This window comes from Ursus maritimus, unplaced genomic scaffold (assembly GCF_017311325.1).
Source record: "Ursus maritimus isolate PB19 unplaced genomic scaffold, ASM1731132v1 scaffold_27, whole genome shotgun sequence".
In the NCBI taxonomy this organism is placed as follows: domain Eukaryota; kingdom Metazoa; phylum Chordata; class Mammalia; order Carnivora; family Ursidae; genus Ursus; species Ursus maritimus.
In genome coordinates, this window is record NW_024425230.1 from 29669051 (window position 1) to 29675227 (window position 6177).

The following is a 6177-nucleotide window of genomic DNA, read 5'->3' on the forward strand; positions in this document are numbered from 1 at the left end:
TGATCACCCTAAGGGTTGCAGGGCGTTTCGGGTCTCCTCCCAGAGCTCTCACTTTTCCTCCGCGGCCCCCGTGCTCCGCCCGCCCGCGCCTTCGCGTCTCCCACCCCCACACACACACCTGCCTCCCCTCGCACCCCGTCGGCCCCTCCACCTGCCACAGCCCCCGCTCCCGCGCGACTGAAGGAGCCGGGCCCCACGCGGTTTACCTGTGCGGGCGCTCCGGATCCGCCGGCGGGGGTGGTGGCGGCCGCTCAGGCCCCGGCGCAGCAGCTGCTCCTCGGACTCCTCCGCAGCCGGGGGCCACAGCCGGGGCGGGGCCCGCACCGGAAGCGGCGCCGCGGGGCCGGGGCCGCGAGCCCGGGGCGGGGCGGGGGCGGGGCCACACTGGACGGGGCGGGGACTAAGGCCGGAAGCGGCCAAAAAGGGACCGAGGGGCGGGGTTAAGCGGAAGTGACTTCTAGGGACGCGCCGCCCGACCGAGTCGTTGGCGGAAGCGGAGTGACGTTAGCGGAAGTTTCCGCCAATGGGAAAGCGCGGACTCCGCGGCATTCCGGTGTGAGGACTTCCGCGCGGAGTTGAAAAAAGCCGGTCTGCGTTCACTCTTTCCTGCCTGTTTTTTAGTTGCGGAGGTTGGTGTGGCGCGGCGTCAAGTTGGCAGGAAGGTAAATAAAGGACGAGGGGCGTCCAGGTTTTTTCTGCTTCGGTCCCCTCCCCAACTCCCTGCTATCAAACCGATCTTCCTCTGAGATTCCCGCTTCCAGATCAGTTATCTCTGAACTTCTGTGACTGAGAACTGGCTGTCCCTTGAGGATGCTTCATCCCCTGGAGAATTCTCACTTCCCAGGTTCAGAAGGTCGGGGGACCATGTACCGAATACGGTCACCTCTTGTAAAAACCCTTGCTTCTCCGACGCTTACTCTTAAGACTGCCACCTGTTTAACCGCCTCTTAGAGATCATCTGTGTATTGGTGCATCCAGCTCCTTGTCTTACTTTATTCTCCTCTATCTTCCGTCTTGATAATTTCAGTCAAACTGCCTGGTTACAGTCCGGGCCTCATCTCTAGCGACCCTTATTACATCAGCCTGGCAATCCTAATAAAAAATCTGGACCTTTTCACAAGAAACGTTATCCTGTCACAAATCAGAATTGGAACATCCTTCTGTCCAATTACAGCCTGATGTCCTTTCAGCTTGACCGCTCAAGAAGTTCTTCATAACTTTTTTCACTTTATCAGTACCTCTGATCCTTTGAAAGCCCCCATTAGTCCACATTCTTCACTTCCCCTCTTATGCATCATAGATACAACGGTATACTATTACAATCCTACTCTTTCTCATTCCTAAGCTTGCTCGCCACTCTCTTTTCCCCACCTAAGTCTTCCACCCTAGATGGACGAACATGCTTCTCCATGCCTGTATTCAGCCTGGTGAACAGACTGGTATCACTAAGTTATTAATCTAAGCCTTAAATGGGCTCTGAACAATACCTGGAAATTTCATTATAATATTTTTCTAGTTAACTTGCTTTCCGATATCTCTGCAAATCTGTAACCCTATACTTGCCATGCACCTTCCCCTGATTATATTACTGTATAAGTAACAGAAAATGCAGAATGCCCTATACCCCCAAAGTACAGAAACACTAAATAAAAGGATTACACGCACCCCTATGTTTATTGCAGCATTATTTACAATAGCCAGATTATTATAAAAATAGCCTGAGTGTCCGTCAATAGACAAATAGATAAAGAAGATGTGGTATACACACAATGGAATATCACTTAGCCATAAAAAAGAACGAAACTTGCCATTTGCAGCAATGTGGATGGAACTAGAGAGCATAACGCTAAGTGAAGTAAGTCAGGCAAAGAAAGACAAATACCGTATAATTTCACTCATATGTGGAACTTAAGAAAAAAAAATAAACAAGTAAAGGGAGGGGAAAAGAGAAAATCCAAGAAACAGACTCTTAACTATAGAGAACAAACTGACGGTTATGAGAGGGGAGGTGGGTGGGGGATGGGTAATAAATGAGGGATTAAAGAGTGCACTTGAACACCGGGTAATGTATGGAATTACTGAATCACTATATTGTACTGCTGAAACTAATGTAGCACTGTATGATAACCATACCAACATTAAAATAAAATGAAATGAAATAAATGTAGAATGCCTTAAAATCTAGAAATCGACATGTGTTCCCGTTCTGTCTTTTCCTTCTATAACTTATTAAATAAAAAATATTCATTGAACTCGCACTATATGCCAGGCAAGTCACCCGTTTAGGTGCTTGTTAAGCAGTGAACAAAAAAAGTCCTCATCCTAAAAGATTTTTCTAGTGTTGAGAGAAAAACGAATATATATGTGCTATGATGAGGAACAAAGCAGAGTAAGGGTTAAACAGTGGTGTCAGGTAGCTGCTCTTTTAGGTGTTAGAGAGGGACTGATAAGCAGAAACTGGAATTGACATGATGGGCTCAACCATGTGGATGTCTAGGGAAGGAGTGTTCCAGAGGAGACAGCAGATTCAAATGCTCTGTGGCAGGAGCATGCTTGGCTTGCTAACAGAATAGCAAGGAGACCCCTCAGCTGATACAGAGTGAGTGAGGGGGATGGTGGCAGGAAAAGAGATCAGAGAGGTAGTCAGGGGCCCAATCCTGTGGGTCTTTTAGGCCATGGTGACAACTTTGGATTGTTAACACTGAAACCACTGGAGAGTTTTGAGCAGAGGAATGGCCTGATGAGATTTAAATCTCTGAAAGTCTCATTTTAGCTGTTGTGTAGAGAACAGACTGACGGTGGAGGGGTAAGAGTAGAAGCACTTGCCCTGGCAAAGGATGATGGTGGCCTGAACTAGATGACAGCAGTGCAGGTAGTAAGAAGTGGTCAAATTCCAGGTCTATTCTGAAAGTAAAGCCGCCAGGATTTACTGATGGATTGGTTGTGTAGTTTGAAGAAGAGAGTCAAGAGTCAAGGATGAAGTCAAGGTTTTTGGCGTGAGTAACTGGTAGAATGGTGAAACCATTTACTGACCTGGGGAATGCTATCAGAAGCCAACCCCAATGGGACACTATTCAACAATATAAAAGGATGAAATATTTATACACCCAACATCTTGGCATTATAACAACATAGCAATAAAAAACATGCTGAATGAAAGAAGCTAGTCTCAAAGTGACACTCTTGAAAAGATGAACACTGTAGTGATGGAGAATAAGTTAGTGGTTGCCAGGAGTTAGGGGTGGAGGAGTGACAATAAAGGGATAGCATAAAGGAGGGTTTGGGGAGATGGGACTCTTCTGTATCCTGATTGTGGTGGTGGTTACATGAATCATGCATGTGTTGAAATCCATAGAACTGTACAACAAAAATACAATCAATTTTATTGTGTGATTTTTTTTTTTTTGTAAGTCAAATATTTCATGTGTGCTCGAGTTTCCCTTCCCAGTTTCCAGGGCTCTCCCTCTAACCTCTTGCAATATTGGATCCTTCCGTCAGTATTCTATCAAGCTCTAGTTTCAACCATCTTTTGCTTTAAAAAAAAAAAATCCAAAAAACAAAAGAAAAATCTTTCCTTTGACCCTATATTCTATGACTAAACGCTTATCTCACTATTCCCCTTCCTGGAAAAGTTTCTAGAATTACTATCCTCACTGCAGCCCAAATGATCTTATCTCTCCTTAAAATGCTCTATGGTTTCCCATTGCTCTTGGGATCAAACCTGAAATTCCTTTATGTGGCCTACAGAGCCCTAGCCTCTGCCTACCTATTTGGTTTTATCTCTCCCTCAGGTGCAGTAGTGGACCCAAGATGGCAGCCTTACTAGATGACCTCAGTAGTTAAAATAGAAAACTTTCCCCCCCACAACCATGGAAATGTGTCTAAACCCTGAGATAATCACCCATTCTGGTTATAAGGAATATCATTCAATCTTTCTATTTTGGCTTCCGAGGTATAGTAGATTGAACAGAATAGCTTTGGTATTTTCCAGCCTCTCCCCTCACGAAGTGTAGTCTCTCCTCTTTCTGAATCTAGGCTTGGCCCTGTGACTTGCTTTTTTCTATGGGACATTAGCAAATCTGATACAAGGAGATTCTTTAAAAAGTGCTTACAAATTATGGCTTGCTCTCTCTTGCTGCTGGGAACTCTTCCACCACCTTGTGAAAAACTCATGGCTGACCCGATGGGTGAGGAGAGACACGAGGTCAACACTTCATCTGACATCTAACCAATTGCCAAACAAGTCCTTAGACCAACTAGCCTGCCAAGCACCAGGCATGTGAGCCAGGCCATTGTAGACTCTCTAAGTCCAGCTGTGCTGGCCCAGACCAAAAGAAATCCCCAGTGAACCCACAGACCGGTGAAGAATAATGTGTATGTTTTAAAGTTAAAGCAATAAATTTTGAGGTGGTTTGTTTTGCAATAAAAGATAAAGGATACCCAGGGCATTTCTTTGCATCTGTTAGGCTGGATTTAGTCGGATGCACGTCTTGGAGCTGCTTAGTACCTAAAGAAGAGAGCCACCATACATCCCCTTCACATAGTTAGTCTATGTCACCTTATGTGCTCCCATCTGATCTCTCACTGTTTTGCTTTTTTACAGCAGGGGTAATCTTACATGTCATGTCTGTTGTATTTCAACTTGTTCGGTAAAACTAATATCATTTGCATGGTTTTCACTGATTTTATTGCTCTTTTTTTAAAACTAAAAGTTGAATTGTGTAAGTATTGGGTATCATTTATATGTTTTGTTATAAATTTAATCTTACGTGTACAGGGCATATAAGCTAAGAACAGGGAAATGGGTATATTATAGAATAATAATGTAATTAGTCATAACTAGTAAAGGAAAAGTTGGCTTCCGTTTGTGTTCATGATAGCCAATATTAATTATTAATGTAATTGGGTCTGTCTTAATAAGATTTGGCATATTAGCACAAATGGGTGTCAGTTTGGGGACTCAAGAAACATAAAATGTTTTCCCATTGAAATTACCAGTGATTACATTTTCAGCTTGCATTGGCTCCACAAAAGGTTTCGTGATTGACTACCCTAGTAAGGCAGAAGAGGACTGTCCTGCAGGTACGCTACCTTTAATGCCATGGAAAATTAAAATGTAACCAGATGATTAAGGTTTCTTCTTGTTCTGAGATCAAGGTGTAGTCTCAGGAGCCTCTATGAGTGTGTGTAAAGCCTCTGCTGAGTAAATGTTATGAACATGTGTAGAGAAAGAGTGTGGCCGTCCAATATGGTAGGAAAGGTGGTGGATCAAGTCCACAGATTCTTGAAGGGACCTCATCACGGAGGTGGAGGCACCAGTAATGTTGTCCACAGCCTGATCAGGCTTTCACTGTGCAGTGTGTTTTCCCAGGGAGCGGGGAGGATATGCCCCTCAGGCTGACTCTTTCTTTTACTGAACTGTTCCTATTTTGAATCAGACAGTTGTTATTTGGTGCCTGATGACTTGAGTTACCTGATGTGTGAGCTTCCACAAGCCAGTCAACCCTGGAAAACTGCCAGCACCCAATTACTGAGACCCAAAGCTGAACTCTGAGAATGCCTTCAAAATAACGAGGACTCCTGGCAGTGGGCAGCCAGCATTCTTCTGCAGGTAGCTGCTCTCTTGCCATATTCCCTTTCGACCTGCTCTCACTGCAAAGGTCCTTTCCAAACCTGTGGCTCTGGGATTGGCCAACATTCTGGTGAACTGCCTTGACTATATTGTTCTTCCCCTCACTGAGGAATAGAACAAGTCAGACCTCTAAAGCAATTAAAAAGGGACTCACCAATCCCAAAGTGACTCACCTTTGAAAACATTGGATTGTCTCACTCTCCTTGATACTTAATTGAAAGCGTCTTTGCAAACTCCATACAGATTTCTGCAGTGGCCCTAGCACTCAGCAGTCCTGCAGACTGGCAGAGCAAAAGGCAGCAGGAGGCAGTTCAAGCCATCTGTCCCAGAACGAGACATCTGGTCTGTGCCTCTGGTTGGGACTTTTTGGAAGCCATCTGGCTCCCCACCCAACAGAGCTGTGATAAGCTAGATGCTGTCAAGTGCTGGTGAGTCTAAGAGGAGAGGATGCCTGAGCTGTAGTTGGCCTGGCAGTGAGCTCGGTTGGCTGGGAAAATCATGGAGCCAACCAATTGCTATAAAGTATCCACAGACATCTACACATG

The 6177-nt window shown here is 45.1% G+C and overlaps 1 protein-coding gene across 1 annotated transcript in view; it reads right to left on the reverse strand.

Moving 5' to 3' along the window:
• The window catches only part of ARID3B (AT-rich interaction domain 3B), a 55271-nt gene extending 55051 nt beyond the window's left edge, over positions 1–220 (reverse strand). The window contains exon 1 of the mRNA XM_040643000.1: positions 207–220. The gene's annotated coding sequence lies outside the window, so the exon portion shown is untranslated. The remainder of the gene's footprint in view (positions 1–206) is intronic.
• Between the last annotated feature and the right edge of the window lie 5957 nt (positions 221–6177).